Source organism: Schistocerca gregaria, chromosome 3, assembly GCF_023897955.1.
Source record: "Schistocerca gregaria isolate iqSchGreg1 chromosome 3, iqSchGreg1.2, whole genome shotgun sequence".
NCBI classification, from domain to species: Eukaryota; Metazoa; Arthropoda; class Insecta; order Orthoptera; family Acrididae; genus Schistocerca; species Schistocerca gregaria.
Window position 1 is genome coordinate 220,299,852 of NC_064922.1, and position 19,385 is coordinate 220,319,236.

The window sequence follows — 19,385 nt, forward strand, 5'->3', positions numbered from 1 at the left end:
ACAGGCATAACACTACTAGGTCCCGATGAACCACTCCATGTTTTCTATAACTCTTAGACCTTCTCATTGACTATGAAGCACAGGAACTGCTTCGGGATTGAATACAACAGGCACCAAACGTACTACTGTCCAGACGAGTAACACTTCGAACTGTCTTTGCTTGGAACCTTTGCAGGGAGTCCAGTAATAGTTCCCGATTCACCGTCCCACGTTTTCTATACCTCTTGGACATTCTTGTCGACCATGAAGCACAGGAATTGCATCGGGATTAAGTACAACAGGAACCATGGGGACTTCTGTCCACACAAGTAACACTTCAGACTGTCATTATTTCAACTATTACAGCCATACCAGTACTAGGTCCGGATGAACCACTCCATGTTTTCTATAACTCTTAGACCTTCCCATCGACTATGAAGAACAGCAACAGCTTCGGGATTGAATACAACAGGCACCAAGCGTACTACTGTCCAGACGAGTAACACTTCGAACTGTCTTTGCTTGGATCCTTGCAGGGAGTCCAGTAATAGTTCCCGATTCACCACCCCACGTTTTCTGTAACTCTTGGACATTCGTGTCGACGATGAAACACAGGAATTGCATCGGGATTAAATACAACAGGAACCATGGCGACTTCTGTCCACACAAGTAACACCTCAAACTGTCAGTCTTTCAACCTTTCCTATGAGTCAAGTTCTAGGTTCCGATTAGCGACTCCGTGTTTTCTGTAACTCTTGTACGTTCACGTTGACTATGAAGCACAGGAACGGCATCGGAATTAAAAACAACAGGCATCAAGCCGACCACTGTCCAGACGAGTAACACTTTAAACTGTCTTTGCTTGTAACCTTTGCTGGGAGTCCAGTAATAGTACCCGATTCACCACACCACGTTTTCAGTAACTCTTGGACATTCGTGTCGACGATGAAACACAGGAAATGCATCGGCATCAAATACAACAGGAATCATGGCGACTTCTGTCCACACAAGTAACACTTCAAACTGTCATTCTTTTAACTATTACAGGCATATCAGTACTAGGTCCCGATGAACCACCCCATGCTTTCTATAACTCTTAGACCTTCCCATTGACTATGAAGCACAGGAACTGCTTCGGGATTGAATACAAGTGGCACCAAGCGAGCTACTGTCCAGACGAGTAACACTTCGTACTGTCTTTTCTTGGAACCTTTACTGGGAGTCCAGTAATAGTTCCCGATTCCCTACCCCACGTATTCTGTAACACATGGACATTCGTGTCGACGATGAAACACAGGAATTGCATCGGGATTAAATACAACAGGAACCATGGTGACTTCTGTCCACACAAGTAACACTTCAAACTGTCATTCCTTTAACTATTACAGGCATACCAGCACTAGGTCCCGATGAACCACTCCAATTTTTCTATAACTCTTAGACCTTCCCATTGAGTATGAAGCACAGGAACTGCTTCGGGATTGAATACAAGTGGCACCAAGCGTACTACTGTCCAGACGAGTAACACTTCGAACTGTCTTTGCTTGGAAACTTTGCTGGGAGTCCAGTAATAGTTCCCGATTCCCTACCCCACGTATATGTAATACATGGACATTCGTGTCGACAATGAAACAGAGGAATTGCATCGGGATTAAATACAGCAGGAACCATGGTGACTTCTGTCCACGCAAGTGACACTTCAAACTGTCATTCTATTAACTATTACAGCCATACCAGTACTAGATCCCGATGAACCACTCCATGTTTTCTATAACTCTTAGACCTTCCCATTGACTATGAACCACAAGAACTGCTTCGGGATTGAATACAACAGGCACCAAGCGTACTACTGTCCAGACGAGTAACACTTCGAACTGTCTTTGCTTGAACTTTTGCAGGGAGTCCAGTAATAGTTCCCGATTCACCACCCCACGTTTTCTGTAACTCTTGGACATTCGTGTCGACTATGAAACACAGGAATTGCATCGGGATTAAATACAACAGGAACCATGGTGACTTCTGTCCACACAAGTAACACTTCAAACTGTCATTCCTTTAACTATTACAGGCATACCAGCACTAGGTCCCGATGAACCACTCCATGTTTTCTATAACTCTTAGACCTTCCCATTGAGTATGAAGCACAGGAACTGCTTCGGGATTGAATACAAGTGGCACCAAGCGTACTACTGTCCAGACGAGTAACACTTCGAACTGTCTTTGCTTGGAAACTTTGCTGGGAGTCCAGTAATAGTTCCCGATTCCCTACCCCACGTATATGTAATACATGGACATTCGTGTCGACAATGAAACAGAGGAATTGCATCGGGATTAAATACAGCAGGAACCATGGTGACTTCTGTCCACGCAAGTGACACTTCAAACTGTCATTCTATTAACTATTACAGCCATACCAGTACTAGATCCCGATGAACCACTCCATGTTTTCTATAACTCTTAGACCTTCCCATTGACTATGAACCACAAGAACTGCTTCGGGATTGAATACAACAGGCACCAAGCGTACTACTGTCCAGACGAGTAACACTTCGAACTGTCTTTGCTTGAACTTTTGCAGGGAGTCCAGTAATAGTTCCCGATTCACCACCCCACGTTTTCTGTAACTCTTGGACATTCGTGTCGACTATGAAACACAGGAATTGCATCGGGATTAAATACAACAGGAACCATGGTGACTTCTGTCCACACAAGTAACACTTCAAACTGTCATTTTTTAACTATTACAGGCATACCATTACTAGGTCCCGATGAACCACTCCATGTTTTCTATAACTCTTACACCTTCCCATTGACTATGATGCACAGGAACTGTTTCGGGATTGAATGCAACAGGCGCCAAGCGTACTACTGTCCAGACGAGTAACACTTAAAACTGTCTTTCCTTGGAACCTTTACTGGGCGTCTAGTAATAGTTGCCGATTCACCATCCGACGTTTTCTGTAACACATGGACATTCGTGTCGACGATGAAACACAGGAGTTGCATCGGGATAAAATACAACAGGAACCATGGCGACTTCTGTCCAAACAAGAAACACTTCAAACAGTAATTTTTTCTACTATTAAGGGGTTTCCATTCCTAGGTTCCGATGATCCACACCACGTTTTCTGTAACTCTTGGACATTCGTGTCGACGATGAAACACAGGAATTGCATCGGGATTAAAGACAACCGGAACCATGGTGACTTCTGTCCACACAAGTAACACTTCAAACTGTCATTCTTTTAACTATTACAGGCATACCATTACTAGTTCCCGATGAACCCCTCCATGTTTTCTATAACTCTTAGACCTTTCCATTGACTATGAAGCACAGGAACTGTTTCGGGATTGAATACAACAGGCACCAAGCGTACTACTGTCCAGACGAGTAACACTTCGAACTGTATTTGCTTGGATCCTTTGCTGGGAGTCCAGTAATAGTTCCCGATTCACCACCCCACGTTTTCTGTAACACATGGACATTCGTGTCGACGATGAAACACAGGAATTGCATCGGGATTAAATACAACAGGAACCATGGCGACTTCTGTCCACACAAGTAACACTTCAAACTGTCATTCTTTTAACTATTACAGGCATACCAGTACTAGGTCCCGATGAACCACTCCATGATTTCTATAACTCTTAGACCTTCCCATTGACTATGAAGCACAGGAACTGCTTCGGGATTCAATGCAGCAGGCACCAAGCGTACTACTGTCCAGACGAGTAACACTTCGAAATGTTTTTGCTTGGAATCTTTGCTGGGAGTCCAGTAATAGTTCCCGATTCACCACCCCACGTTTTCTGTAACTCTTGGCCATTCGTGTCGACGATGAAACATAGGAATTGCATCGGGATTAAATACAACAGCAACCATGGCGACTTCTGTTCACACAAGTAACACTTCAAACTGTCATTCTTTCAACCTTTCCTAAGAGTCAAGTTCTATGTTCCGATTAGCCACTCCGTGTTTTCTGTATCTCTTGTACGTTCACGTTGACTATGAAGCACAGGAACGGCATCGGAATTGAAAACAACAGGCATCAAGCCGACCACTGTCCAGACGAGTAACACTTTAAATTGTCTTTGCTTGTAACCTTTGCTGGGAGTCCAGTTATAGTACCCGATTCACCACCCCACGTTTTCTGTAACTCTTGGACATTCGTGTCGACGATGAAATACAGGAATTGCATCATGATTAAATACAACAGGAACCATGGCGACTTCTGTCCACACAAGTAACACTTCAAACTGTCATTCTTTTAACTATTACAGGCATACCGGTACTACGTCCCGATGAACCACTCCATGATTTCTATAACTCTTAGACCGTCCCATTGACTATGAAGCACAGGAACTGCTTCGGGATTCAATGCAACAGGCACCAAGCGTACTACTGTCCAGACGAGTAACACTTCGAACTGTCTTTGCTTGGAACCTTTGCTGGGAGTCCAGTAATAGTTCCCGATTCCCTACCCCACGTATTCTGTAATACATGGACATTCGCGTCGACGATGAAACACAGGAATTGCATCGGGATTAAATACAACAGGAACCATGGTGACTTCTGTCCACACAAGTAGCACTTCAAACTGTCATTCTTTAACTATTACAGGCATACCAGTACTAGGTCCCGATGAACCACTCCATGTTTTCTATAACTCTTAGACCTTCCCATTGACTATGAAGCACAGGAACTGCTTCGGGATTGAATGCAACAGGCACCAAGCGTACTACTGTCCAGACGAGTAACACTTCGAACTGTCTTTGCTTGGAACCTTTGCTGGGAGTCCAGTAAAACTTCCCGATTCACCACCCCACGTTTTCTGTAACACATGGACATTCGTGTCGACAATGAAACAGAGGAATTGTATCGGGATTAAATACAACAGGAACCATTGTGACTTCTGTCCATGCAAGTGACACTTCAAACTGTCATTCTATTAACTATTACAGCCATACCAGTACTAGGTCCCGATGAACCACTCCATGTTTTCTATAACTCTTAGACTTTCCCATTGACTATGAAGCACAGGAACTGCTTCGGGATTGAATACAACAGGCACCAAGCGTACTACTGTCCAGACGAGTAACACTTGGAACTGTCTTTGCTTGGATCCTTTGCAGGGAGTCCAGTAATAGTTCCCGATTCACCACCCCACGTTTTCTGTAACTCTTGGACATTCGTGTCGACGATGAAACACAGGAATTGCATCGGGATTAAATACAACAGGAACCATGGCGGCTTCTGTCCACACAAGTAACACTTCAAACTGTCATTATTTTAACTATTACATTCATACCAGTACTAGATCCCGATAAACCACTCCTTGTTTTCTATAACTCTTAGACCTTCCCATTGACTATGAAGCACAAGAACTGCTCCGGGATTGAATACAACAGGCACCAAGCGTACTACTGTCCAGGCGAGTAACACGTCGAACAGTCTTTGCTTGGAACCTTCTCAGGGAGTCCAGTAATAGTTCCCGATTCACGACCCCACGTTTTCTGTAACTCTTGGACATTCGTGTCAACGATGAAACACAGGAATTGCATCGGGATTAAATACAACAGGAACCATGGCGACTTCTGTCCACACAAGTAACACTTCAAATTGTCATTCTTTTAACTATTACAGGCATACCAGTACTAGGTCCCGATGAACCACTCCATGTTTTCTATAACTCTTAGACCTTCCCATTGACTATGAAGCACAGGAACTGCTTCGGGATTCAATGCAACAGGCACCAAGCGTACTAGTGTCCAGACGAGTAACACTTCGAAATGTTTTTGCTTGGAATCTTTGCTGGGAGTCCAGTAATAGTTCCCGATTCACCACCCCGCGTTTTCTGTAACTCTTGGCAATTCGTGTCGACGATGAAACACAGGAATTGCATCGGGATTAAATAAAACATTAACCATGGCGACATCTGTTCACACAAGTAACACTTCATACTGTCATTCTTTTAACCTTTCCTATGAGTCAAGTTCTAGGTTCCGATTAGCCACTCCGTGTTTTCTGTAACTCTTGTACGTTCACGTTGACTATGAAGCACAGGAACGGCATCGGAATTGAAAACAACAGGCATCAAGCCGACCACTGTCCAGACGAGTAACACTTTAATTTGTCTTTGCTTGTAACCTTTGCTGGGAGTCCAGTTATAGTACCCGATTCACCACCCCACGTTTTCTGTAACTCTTGGATATTCGTGTCGACGATGAAACACAGGAATTGCATCGGGATTAAATACAACTGGAACCATGGCGGCTTCTGTCCACACAAGTAACACTTCAAACTGTCATTCTTTTAACTATTACAGGCATACCATTACTAGGTCCCGATGAACCTCTCCATATTTTCTATAACTCTTAGACCTTCCCATTGACTATGAAGCCCAGGAACTGCTTCGGGTTTGAATGCAACAGGCACCAAGCGTACCACTGTCCAGGCGAGTAACACTTCGAACTGTCTTTCCTTGGAACCTTTGCTGGGAGTCCAGTAATAGTACCCGATTCACCATCCCACGTTTTCTGTAACACATGGACAATCTTGTCGAAGATGAAACACAGGAATTGCATCGGGATAAAATACAACAGGAACCATGGCGACTTCTGTCCACGCAAGTAACACTTCAAAATGTCATTATAATAACTATTACAGCCAGACCATTACTAGGTCCCGATGAACCACTCCAAGTTTTCTATAACTCTTAGACCTTCCCATTGACTATGAAGCACAGGAACAGCTTCGGGATTGAATACACCAGGCACCAAGCGTACTACTATCCAGACGAGTAACACTTCGAACTGTCTTTGCTTGAACCGTTGCTGGGCGTCTAGTAATAATTGCCGATTCACCATCCCACGTTTTCTGTAACACATGGACATTCGTGTCGACGAAGAAACACAGGAGTTGCATCGGGATAAAATGCAACAGGAACCATATCGACTTCTGTCCACAGAAGAAACACTTCAAACAGTAATTTTTTCTACTATTACCGGGATTCCATTACTAGGTTCCGATGATCCACAACACGTTTTCTTTAACTCTTGGACATTCGTGTCAACGATGAAACACAGGAATTGCATCGGGATTAAATACAACAGTAACCATGGTGACTTTTTTCCACACAAGTAACACTTCAAACTGTCATTCTTTTAATTATTACAGGCATCCCATTACTACTTCCCGATGAACCACTCCATGTTTTCTATAAGACTTAGACCTTCCCATTGACTATGAAGCACAGGAACTGCTTCGGGATTGAATGCTACAGGCACCAAGCTTACTGTTGTCCAGACGAGTAACACTTCGAACTGTCTTTCCTTGGAACCTTTGCTGGGAGTCCAGTAATAGTTGCCGAATCACCATCCCACGTTTTCTGTAACACATGGCCATTCGTGTCGACGATGAAACACAGGAATTGCATCTGGATTAAATACAAGAGGAACCATGGTGACTTCTGAACCACTCCTTGTTTTCTATAACTCTTAGACCTTCCCATTGACTATGAAGCACAAGAACTGCTTCGGGATTGAATACAACAGGCACCAAGCGTACTACTGTCCAGACGAGTAACACGTCGAACTGTCTTTGCTTGGAACCTTTTCAGGGAGTCCAGTATTAGTTCCCGATTCACCACCCCACGTTTTCTGTAACTCTTGGACATTCGTGTCGACGATGAAACACAGGAATTGCATCGGGACTAAATACAACAGGAACCATGGCGACTTCTGACCACACAAGTAACATTCAAACTGTCATTCCTTTAACTATTACAGGCATACCAGTACTAGGTCCCGATGAACCACTCCTTGTTTTCTATAACTCTTAGACCTTCCCATTGACTATGAAGCACAAGAACTGCTTCGGGATTGAATACAACAGGCACCAAGCGTACTACTGTCCAGACGAGTAACACTTCGAACTGTTTTTGCTTGGAACCTTTGCTGGGAGTCCAGTAATAGTTCCCGATTCACCACCCCACGTTTTCTGTAACACATGAACATTCGTGTCGACGATGAAACACAGGAGTTGCATCGGGATAAAATACAACAGGAACCATGGCGACTTCTGTACACACAAGAAACGCTTCAAACAGTAATTTTTTCTACTATTAAGGGGTTTCCATTCCTAGGTTCCGATGATCCACACCACGTTTTCTGTAACTCTTGGACATTCGTGTCGACGATGAAACACAGGAATTGCATCGGGATTAAATACGACAGGATCCATGGTGACTTCTGTCCACACAAGTAACACTTCAAACTGTCATTCTTTTAACTATTACAGGCATACCATTACTAGGTCCCGATGAACCTCTCCATATTTTCTATAACTCTTAGACCTTCCCATTGACTATGAAGCACAGGAACTGCTTCGGGTTTGAATGCAACAGGCACCAAGCGTACCACTGTCCAGGCGAGTAACACTTCGAACTGTCTTTCCCTGGAACCTTTGCTGGGCGTCTAGTAATAGTTGCCGATTCACCATCCCACGTTTTCTGTAACACATGGACAATCTTGTCGACGATGAAACACAGGAATTGCATTGGGATAAAATACAACAGGAACCGTTGCGACTTCTGTCCACGCAAGTAACACTTCAAACTGTCATTATAATAACTATTACAGCCAGACCAGTACTAGGTCCCGATGAACCACTCCATGTTTTCTATAAATCTTAGACCTTCCCATTGACTATGAAGCACAGGAACTGCTTCGGGATTGAATGCAACAGGCACCAAGCGTACTGTTGTCCAGACGAGTAACACTTCGAACTGTCTTTCCTTAGAACCTTTGCTGGGAGTCCAGTAATAGTTGTCGATTCACCATCCCACGTTTTCTGTAACACATGGACATTCGTGTCGACGATGAAACAAAGGAATTGCATCTGGATTAAATACAAGAGGAACCATGGTGACTTCTGTCCTCACAAGTAATTCTTCAAACTGTCATTCTTGTAACTATTAAGGCATACCATTACTAGGTCTCGATGAACCACTCCATGTTTTCTATAACTCTTAGACCTTCCCATTGTCTATGAAGCACAGGAACTGCTTCGGGATTGAATACAACTGGCACCAAGCGTACTACTGTCCAGACGAGTAACATTTCGAACTTTCTTTCATTGGAACCTTTGCTGGGAGTCCAGTAATAGTTGCCGATTCCCCATCCCGCGTTTTCTGTAACACATGGACATTCGTGTCGACGATGAAACACAGGATTTGCATCGGGATTAAATACAACAGGAACCATGGCTACTTCTGTCCACACAAGAAACACTTCAAACAGTAATTTTTTCTACTATTACCGGGATTCCATTACTAGGTGCCGATGATCCACACCACGTTTTCTGTAACTCTAGGACATTCGTGACGACGATGAAACACAGGAGTTGCATCGGGATAAAATACAACATGACCCATGGCGACTTCTGTACACACAACTAATACTTCAAACAGTAATTTTTTCTACTATTAACGGGGTTCCATTACCAGGTTCCGATGATCCACACCACGTTTTCTGTAACTCTTGGACATTAGTGTCGACGATGAAACACAGGAATTGCATCGGGATGAAATACAACAAAAACCATGGCAACTTCTGTCCACACAAGAAACACTTCGAACAGTAATTTTATCTACTATTACCGCGATTCCATTACTAGGTTTCGATGAACCACACCATGTTTTCTGTAACTGTCGGACATTCACATTTACTATGATCCACAGGAAATGTTTGGTGATTGAATACAGCACGCACCATGTGGACTACTGTCCAGACGAGTACCACTTCAAACTGTCTTTGCTTGGAACCTTTGCTGAGAGTCCAGTAACAGTTCTTGATTCATCACCCCACGTTTTCTGTAACTCTTCGACATTCGCTTCGACGATGAATCACTGGAATAGCATCGGGATTAAATACAACAGGAATCATGGAACTTCTGACCACACAAGTAACACTTCAAACTATCATTCTGTCAACCATTACCAGTATATCGGTACTAGGTTCCGATGAACCGATATATGATTTCTGTAACTAATGGATATTCACATTGACAATGAAGCAAAGGAAATGCTTCGGGATTGAATACAACCGGCACCAAGCGTACTACTGTCCAGACGAGTAACAGTTCGAACTGTCTTTGCTTGGAACCTTTGCTCGGAGTCCAGTAATAGTTCCCGATTCACCACCCCACGTTTTCTGTAACACATGGACATTCGTGTCGACGATGAAACACAGGAGTTGCATCTGGATTAAATACAACAGTAACCCTGGCGACTACTGTCCACACAAGTAACACTTCAAACAGTGATACTTTCTACTATTACAGAGATTTCATTACTAGGTTCCGATGAACCACTCCAAATTTTCCGTAGCTCTTGGACATTCACATTGACTATGAAGCACAGGAAATGCTTCGGTGATTGAATATAACACGCACCATGTGGACTACTGTCCTGACATGTACCACTTCAAACTGTCTTTGCTTGGAACCTTTGCTGGGAGTCCAGTAATAGTTCCCGATTCACCACCCCACGTTTTCTGTAACTCTTGGACATTCGTGTCGACGATGAAACACAGGAATTGCATCGGGATTAAATACAACAGGAACCATGGCGACTTCTGTAAACACAAGAAACACTTCAAACTGTCATTCTTTTAACTATTACAGGCATACCAGTACTAGGTCCCGATGAACCACTCCATGTTTTCTATAACACGTAGACCTTCCCATTGACTATGAAGCACAGGAACTGCTTCGGGATTAAATACAACAGGCACCAAGCGTACTACTGTCCAGACAAGTAACACTTTGAACTGACTTTGCTTGGAACCTTTGCACTGAGTCCAGTAATAGTACCTGATTCACCACCCCACGATTTCTGTAACTCTTGGACATTCGTGTCGACGATGAAACACAGGAATTGCATCGGGATTAAATACAACAGGAACCATGGCGACTTCTGTCCACACAAGTAACACTTCAAACTGTCATTTTTTAACTATTACAGGCATACCAGTACTAGGTCCCGATGAACCACTCGATGTTTTCTAGAACTCATAGACTTTCCCATTGACTATGAAGCACAGAAACTGCTTCGGGATTGAATGCAACAGGCACCAAGCGTACTACTGTCCAGACGAGTAACACTTCGAACTGTCTTTGCTTGGAACCTTTGCTGGGAGTCCAGTAATAGTTCCCGATTCACCACCCCACGTTTTCTGTAACACATGGACATTCGTGTCGACGATGAAACACAGGAATTGCATCGGGATTAAATACAACAGGAACCATGGTGACTTCTGTCCACACAAGTAATACTTCAAACTGTCATTCTTTTAACTATTACAGGCATACCAGTACTAGGTCCCGATGAACCACTCCATGTTTTCTATAACTCTTAGACTTTCCCATTGACTATGAAGCACAGGAACTGCTTCGGGATTGAATACAAGTGGCAACAAGCGTACTACTGTCCAGACGAGTAACACTTCGAACTGTCTTTGCTTGGAACCTTTGCTGGGAGTCCAGTAATAGTTCCCTATTCCCTACGCCACGTTTTCTGTAACACATGGACCCTCGCATCGACGATAAAACACAGGAATTGCATCGGGATTAAATACAACACGAACCATGGTGACTTCTGTCCACACAAGTAACACTTCAAACTGTCATTTTTTAACTATTACAGGCATACCAGTACTAGGTCCCGATGAACCACTCGATGTTTTCTAGAACTCATAGACTTTCCCATTGACTATGAAGCACAGGAACTGCTTAGGGATTGAACGCAACAGGCACCAAGCGTACTACTGTCCAGACGAGTAACAGTTCGAAATGTCTTTTCTTGGAACGTTTGCTGGGAGTCCAGTAATAGTTCCCGATTCACCACCCCACGTTTTCTGTAACACATGGATACGCGTCGACGACGAAACACAGGAATTGCATCGGGATTAAATACAACAGGACCCATGGTGACTTCTGTCCACACAAGTAACACTTCAGTCTGTCATTCTTTTAACTATTACAGCCATACTAAAACTAGGTCCCGATGAAACACTCCATGTTTTCTATAACTCTTAGACCTTCTCATTGACTATGAAGCACAGGAACTGCTTTGGGATTGAATACAACAGGCACCAAGCGTAATACTGTCCAGACCAGTAACACTTCGTACTGTCTTTTCTTGGAACCTTTGCTGGGAGTCCAGTAATAGTTCCCGATTCACCACCCCACGTTTTCTGTAACACATGGACATTCGCGTCGACGATGAAACACAGGAATTGCATCGGGATTAAATACAACAGGACCCATGGTGACTTCTGTCCACGCAAGTGACACTTCAAACTGTCATTCTATTTACTATTACAGCCATACCAGTACTAGGTCCAGATGAACCACTCCATGTTTTCTATAACTCTTAGACCTTCCCATTGACTATGAAGCACAGGAACTGCTTCGGGATTGAATACAACAGGCACCAAGCGTACTAATGTCCAGACGAGTAACACTTCGAACTTTCTTTGCTTGGAACTTTTGCAGGGAGTCCAGTAATAGTACCCGATTCACCACCCCACGTTTTCTGTAACACATGGACATTTGATTAGACGATGAAACACGGGAATTGCATCGGGATTAAATACAACAGGAACCATGGTGACTTCTGTCCACGCAAGTGACACTTCAAACTGTCATTCTATTAACTATTACAGCCATACCAGTACTAGGTCCCGATGAACCACTCCATGTTTTCTATAACTCTTAGACCTTCCCATTGACTATGAAGCACAGGAACTGCTTTGGAATTGAATACAACAGGCACCAAGCGTACTACTGTGCAGACGAGTAACACTTCGAACTGTCTTTGCTTGAAACCTTTGCAGGGAGTCCAGTAATAGTTCCCGATTCACCACCCCACGTTTTCTGTAACACATGGACATTCGCGTCAACGATGAAACACTTGAATTGCATCGGGATTAAATACAACAGTAACCATGGTGACTTCTGTCCACGCAAGTAACACTTCAAACTGTCATTATAATAACTAATACAGCCATACCAGTACTAGGTCCCGATGAACCACTCCATGTTTTCTATGACTCTTAGACCTTCCCATTGACTATGAAGCACAGGAACTGCTTTGGGATTGAATACAACAGGCACCAAGCGTACTACTGTCCAGACGAGTAACACTTCGAACTGTCTTTGCTTGGAACCTTTGCTGGGAGTCCAGTAATAGTTCCCGATTCACCACCCCACGTTTTCTGTAACACATGGACATTCGCGTCGACGATGAAACACAGGAATTGCATCGGGATTAAATACAACAGGAACCATGGTGACTTCTGTCCACGCAAGTGACACTTCTAACTGTCATTCTATTAACTATTACAGTCATACCCGTACTAGGTCCCGATGAACCACTCCATGTTTTCTATAAGTCTTAGACCTTCCCATTGACTATGAAGCACAGGAACTGCTTCGGGATTGAATACAACAGGCACCAAGCGTACTACAGTCCAGACGAGTAACACTTCGAACTGTCTTTGCTTGGAACCCTTGCAGGGAGTCTAGTAATAGTTCCCGTTTCACCACCCCACGTTTTCTGTAACTTTTTTACTAACGCGTCGACGATCAAACCTTGGAATTGCATCATGATTAAATACAGCAATGACCATGGTGACTTCTTTCCACACAAGTAACACTTCAAACTGTCATTCTTTCAACTATTACAGGGATTCCAGTACTAGGTTCTCATGAAAAACCCCATATTTTCTGTAACTCTTGGACCTTCCCAATGACTATGAAGCACAGGAACTGCTTCGGGACTGAATACTACAGGCACCAAGTAAACTACTGTCCAGATGTGTAACACTTCAAACAATCTTTGCCTGGAACCTTTGCTGGGAGTCCTGGAATAGTTCTTGATTCATCAGCCCACGATATCTGTAACTCTTGGCCATTCGTGTCGACGATGAAACACAGGAATTGCATCATGATTAAATACAACAGGAACCATGGCGACTTCTGTCCACACAAGTAACACTTCAAACTGTCATTCTTTCAACCTTTCCTGGAAGTCCAGTTCTAGGTTCCGATTAGCCACTCCGTGTTTTCTGTAACTCTTGGACGTTCACGTTGACTATGAAGCACATTAACTGCATCGCGATTGAATACAACAGGCACCAAGCGTACTACTGTCCAGACGAGTAACACTTCGAACTGCCTTGCTTGGAACCTTTTTCTGGTAGTCCAGTAATAGTTCCCGATTCACTACCCCATGATTTCTTTAACTCTTGTACATTCGCGTTGACGCTGAAACACAGGATTTGCATTGGGATTAAATACAACAGGAACCATGGTGACTTCTGTCCACACAAGTAACACTTCAAACTGTCATTCTTTCAACTATTACAGGGATTCCATTAGTAGGTTCCTATGAACCATTCCATTTTTTCTGTAACTCTTGGAACTTCTCATTGTCTATGAAGCACAGGAAAAGCTTCGGTGATTGAATACAACACGCACCATGTGGACTACTGTCCAGACGAGTACCACTGCAAACTGTCTTTGCTTGGAACATTTGCTGGGACTCCAATAATAGTTCCCGATTCACCACCTCACGTTTTCTGTAACTCATGGACATTCGCGTCGACGATGACACACAGGAATTGCATCGGGATTAAATACAACAGGAACCATGGAACTTCTGACCACAGAAGTGACACTTCAAACTATCATTCTGTCAACAATTACCAGGATTGCAGTACTAGGATCTGATGAACCACTATATGTTTTCTGTAACTCATGGACATTCACATTGACAATGAATTAAAGGAACGTCATAGTGATTGAATACAACATTCACCAAGCCGACTACTGTCCAGACGAGTAACACTTCAAACTGTCTTTGCTTGGAACCTTTGCTGGGAGTCCAGTAATAGTTCTTGATTCATCACCCCACGTTTTCTGTAACTTTTCGACATTCGCGTCGACGATGAAACACAGGAATTGCATGGGGATTTAATAAAACAGGAACCATGGCGACTTCTGTCCACACAAGTAACACTTCAAACTGTCATTCTTTTAACTATTGCAGGCATAAAAGTACTAGGTCCCGATGAACCACTCCATGTTTTCTATAACTCTTAGACCTTCCCATTGACTATGAAGCACAGGAACTGCTTCGGGATTGAATGCAACAGGCACCAAGCGTACTACTGTCCAGACGAGTAACATTTCGAACTGTCTTCGCTTGGAACCTTTGCAGGGAGTCCAGTAATAGTTCCCGATTCACCATCACACGTTTTCTGTAACACATGGACATTCGTGTCGACGATGAAACACAGGTTTTGCATCGGGATTAAATACAACAGGAACCATGGTGACTTCTGTCCACACAAGAAACACTTCAAACTGTCATTCTTTTAACTATTACAGGCATACCATTACTAGGTCCCGATGAAGCACTCCATGTTTTCTATAACTCTTAGACCTTCCCATTGACTATGAAGCACAAGCACTGCTTCGGGATTGAATACAACAGGCACCAAGCGTACTACTGTCCAGACGAGTAACACTTCGAACTGTCTTTGCTTGGAACCTTTGCTGGGAGTCCAGTAATAGTTCCCGATTCACCACCCCACGTTTTCTGTAACACATGGACATTCGTGTCGACGATGAAACACAAAAATTGCATCGGGATTAAATACAACAGGAACCATGGTGACTTCTGTCCACGTAAGTGACACTTCATACAGTCATTCTATTAACCATTACAGTCATACCAGTACTAGGTCCCGATGAACCACTCCATGTTATCTATAACTCTTAGACTTTCCCATTGACTATGAAGCACAGGAACTGCTTCGGGATTGAATACAACAGGCACCAAGCGTACTACTGTCCAGACGAGTAACACTTCGAACTGTCTTTGCTTGGAACCTTTACTGGGAGTCCACTAATAGTTCCCGATTCACCACCCCACGTTTTCTGTAACACATGGACATTCGCGTCGACGATGAAACACAGGAATTGCATCGGGATTAAATACAACAGGAACCATGGTGACTTCTGTCCACGCAACTGACACTTCTAACTGTCATTCTATTAAATATTACAGTCATACCAGTACTAGGTCCCGATGAACCACTCCATGTTTTCTATAACTCTTAGACCTTCCCATTGACTATGAAGCACAGGAACTGCTTCGTGATTGAATACAACAGGCACCAAGCGTACTACAGTCCAGACGAGTAACACTTCGAACTGTCTTTGTTTGGAACCTTTTCAGGGAGTCTAGTAATAGTTCCCGTTTCACCACCCCACGTTTTCTGTAACTTTTTTACTAACGCGTCGACGATCAAACCTTGGAATTGCATCATGATTAAATACAGCAGGGACCATGGCGACTTCTTTCCACACAAGTAACACTTCAAACTGTCATTCTTTCAACTATTTCAGGGATTCCAGTACTAGGTTCCCATGAAAAACCCCATATTTTCTGTAACTCTTGGACCTTCCCAATGACTATGAAGCACAGGAACTGCTTCGGGATTGAATACTACAGGCACCAAGCCAACTACTGTCCAGATGTGTAACACTTCAAACATTCTTTGGTTGGAACCTTTGCTGGGAGTCCTGGAATAGTTCTTGATTCAGCAGCCCACGTTATCTGTAACTCTTGGCCATTCGTGTCGACGATGAAACACAGGAATTGCATCGGGATTAAATACAACAGGAACCATGGCGACTTCTGTCCACTCAAGTAACACTTCAAACTGTCATTCTTTCAACCTTTCCTGGAAGTCCAGTTCTAGGTTCCGATTAGACACTCCGTGTTTTCTGTAACTCTTGGACGTTCACGTTGACTATGAAGCACAGGAACTGCATCGGGATTGAATACAACAGGCACCAAGCGTACTACTGTCCAGACGAGTAACACTTCGAACTGTCTTTGCTTGGAACCTTTTTCTGGTAGTCCAGTAATAGTTCCCGATTCACTACCCCATGATTTCTTTAACACTTGGACATTCGCGTTGACGCTGAAACACAGGATATGCATTGGGATTAAACACAACAGGAACCATGACGACTTCTGTCCACACAATTAACACTTCAAACTGTCATTCTTTCACCTATTACAGGGATTCCATTAGTAGGTTCCTATGAACCATTCAATTCTTTCTGTAACTCTTGGACCTTCTCATTGTCTATGAAGCACAGGAAAAGCTTCGGTGATTGTATACAACACGCACCATGTGGACTACTGTCCAGACGAGTACCACTGCAAACTGTCTTTGCTTGGAACATTTGCTGGGACTCCAATAATAGTTCCCGATTCACCACCTCACGTTTTCTGTAACTCATGGACATTCGCGTCGACGATGACACACAGGAATTGCATCGGGATTAAATACAACAGGAACCATGGAACTTCTGAGCACAGAAGTGACACTTCAAACTATCATTCTGTCAACCATTACCAGGATTGCAGTACTAGGTTCCGATGAACCACTATATGTTTTCTGTAACTCATGGACATTTACATTGACATTGAATTAAAGGAATGTCATAGTGATTGAATACAACATTCACCAAGCCGACTACTGTCCAGACGAGTAACACTTCAAACTGTCTTTGCTTGGAACCTTTGCTGGGAGTCCAGTAATAGTTCTTGATTCATCACCCCACGTTTTCTGTAACTTTTCGACATTCGCGTCGACGATGAAACACAGGAATTGCATCGGGAGTAATAAAACAGGAACCATTTCGACTTCTGTCCACACAAGTAACACTTCAAACTGTTATTATTTCAACTATTGCAGGGATTCCAGTACTAGGTTCCGATGAAACTCTATATGTTATCTGTAATTCTTGGAGCTTCCCATTGCCTATGAAGCACAGGAACTGCTTCGGGATTGAATACAACATTCACCAAGCCGACTACTGTCCAGACGTGTAAAACTACAAACTGTCTTTGCTTGGAACCTTTGCTGGGAGTCCAGTAATAGTACCCGATTTACCACTCCCCCCTTTTCAATATTTCTTGGACATTCACGTTGACAATGAATCACAGGAATTGCATTCAAACTGTCATTCTTTTAACCTTTCCTGGGAGTCCAGTAGTAGGTTCCGATGAATCACTCCATGTTTTCTGTAACTTGTGGACCTCCACATGGACTATGAAGCACAGGAATTGAGTCAGAATTGAATACAAGAGGCTCTAATTGGTCTAATGTACAGACGAGTAACACTTCAAACTGTCTTTGCTTGAAAACTTTGCTGGGAGTCCAGTAATAGCTCCCGATGCACCACATCATGATGTCTGTAACTCTTGAAAATTCACGATGACGGTGAAACACATTATTTGCATATATATAACATGCAAAATGCCGACTTCTGTCCAGACAAAGAAAACTTCAAATTGTCATTCTTTCAATCATTCCTGGCAGTCTGGTACTAGGTGCGGTGAACCACTCCATTATTTCTCAACTCTTGGACCTTTAAATTGACTAAGAAGCACAGGAATTGTATCACGATTGAATACAACAATCACTAAGCCGACTACTGTCCAGATGAGTAACACTTCAAACTGTCTTTGCTTGGAATCTATGCTGGGAGTACAATATTAGTTTCCGATGCACCACCCCACGATTTCTGTAACTTTAAGACATTAACGTTGACGACGAATCACAGGAATTGCATCGGGATTAAAATCAATAGGCACCATGCGGACTTCTGTTCACAAAAGTAACACTTCACACTGTCATTCTTTCAACTATTCCTAGGAGCCCTGTACTAGGTTTCGATGAACCACTCTATGCTTTCTGTAACTCTTTTACCTTCAAATTGACTATGAAACACTGGAATTGCATCAGGATTGAATACAACAGGCAATAATCCGACTACTGCCCAGACTAGTAACACTTCTACTGTCTTTGGTTGGAACTTTTGCTGGAAGTCCGGTAATTGTTTCCGATGCGCCACCAAATGATTTCTGTAACTTTTGGACATTCACGTTGACGATGAATCACAGGAATTGCATTCAAACTGTCATTCTTTTAACCTTTCCTGGGAGTCCAATACTAGGTTCCGATGAACCACTCCATGTTTTCTCTAACTCGTGGACCTACACATCGACTATGAAACACAGGAAAAGCACCAGGATTGAATACATCAGGCTCTAAGCGGTCTACTGTACAGACGAGTAACACTTCAAGTTATCTTTGCTTGGAACCTTTGCTGGAAGTCCCGTAAATGTTTCCGACGCGCCACCCCTCGATTTCTGTAATTCTTGGTCATTCACGTCGACGATATAACACAGTAATTGCATCGGGATTACATATAATAAGCACCATGCAGACTTCTATGCACACAAGTGACACTTCAA